Here is a 1,868-nt window from a genome sequence, read left to right as displayed (position 1 = left end):
TTTTTTTTTTTTTTTTTTTTTTTTTTTTTTTTTTTTTTTTTTTTTTTTTTTTTTGAGGAATAGTCAAATTTGCATTTAAATTGTTACATTTATTGGACGTAATTAGTGTAAGATTACTAATAATTTTATATGGTGTAAAAATATAATGTTTTGAAATTTAAATCTCTTTAATATATATTTTTAAAAATATATTAGGATTTTTTAAAGAACATAATAGACTTATTTATTTATTTATTTAATGGAAGGAAGTCGGAAAGAAATGAGATGCTTGTTGTCTTCGACAAATCGCAAAGCTCCAAATTAACAGAAAAAATATAAAGAATAAAAATGTGAAAAATAATATAGTAATACAATTTAACCATTTTTTTTTTCTGTTTTTTTAATTAGAAAAATCCCCCATGTCCAGGTGGCAATATTTTAATATATTTAACCAACATGATATATATAATTTCACCTACACCTTTAAATGATTTATCTAAATTGTCACTTAATTTTGTTTTGTCTCTTTATAATAATTAAAGTAAGACTTTCTTAATTTTGTATCCTAAAAAAACACTTTTTTATTTTCTTTTTATTTTGTTTTGCCTCTCTATAATTAGGCAAAAAATTTCCTGTCGGAATCACATTAGGAATTTGATGGTTAAACATGTTTTACTTAGATCAATTCTATGACCATATACGAATTTTCTTGACATGCATGTGAGTGGGGACCAAATATGTTGGAAGGATTCAGAGATAGTACGTAAATAACTTAATCATGTTGCGGAAAAATGTTAGGATACAAACATACTGTGTAAATATTAAAAAAATTAGATAATTCCATTTATTGATTGGGGGAGGCAAAGACTTTATTCATTAATAAATAATAGCATTGACAATTATTATGCTTCACAAAAATCAGATAATATGGGCGAAAAAGTCTTAAATTTATGCCAACTTTATTCAAACATATCCATTGTAGAGTGAGTTGTAATGTGTAATTCTTCTGGGAATTATCTAAAATAATAAGTCTTCCATTTTGTTGATGGAAACTAGAAAGTTGACCATATAATTTAATTAGTTTTTCTCATCCAGTTTGACCAAGCCCATATCTTTAAATCAAAATAGAAAGTTAATTGATTTTAAAAATGTCTCATAAATATATATATATATATATATTTATTTATTTATTTATTGTTTAATATGATCATAATTTTAGAAAATTAATAGATTTGTTTGATATAAGTTATTATAAAGTTAATTTTTTTTTTTAAAAAAATAAGTTTTAAGGACTAATGGTTAAAAATGAGAAATAGAAATAGACTTGGAATCGAAAGTATGTATTCTCATTGATATTCATAACGTTTAAATAGAATACAAGTTATAACTAATACCTAGGAATAAAGAAAATATAAATTAATTAAATAGTAAAAATAAAATAAAATATTCTATAATCAAGACATAATATCTGAGATATATTTCATAATTAATATATTCTCTAAATATTATATCTCAACCCTAATTTTATAATTTATGATTCGAAACATAAAATAAAATAATTGAAAATTAGAATTGGAGATGGGTGAAACGTGGCAGTTTCTCCCCATTTTGAACCAAGTGGATAATTTATTTTTTATTTTTATTAATTTTTATTTATTTCGTTCTTCAAATTGGTCGTAGGATGCAGGCTGGAATCGTGGATTGGAAAAGAGCATAAAAAGAGGAGGAAAGGTTCCAATTTGGATTCAACTAAATAGAACATACGAAGGCGAAAGACCCGGTTAACAATAATAATATTTATATACTTCAAAAAAAAAAAAAAAAAAAAAAAAAAAAAAAAAAAAAAAAAAAAAAAAAAAAAAAAAAAAAAAAAAAAAAAAAAAAAAAAA

The sequence above is a fragment of the Cucurbita moschata genome, unplaced genomic scaffold (genome assembly GCF_002738365.1).
Source record: "Cucurbita moschata cultivar Rifu unplaced genomic scaffold, Cmos_1.0 Cmo_Scf00017, whole genome shotgun sequence".
NCBI lineage: Eukaryota > Viridiplantae > Streptophyta > Magnoliopsida > Cucurbitales > Cucurbitaceae > Cucurbita > Cucurbita moschata.
This window is presented reverse-complemented; position numbering follows the sequence as displayed.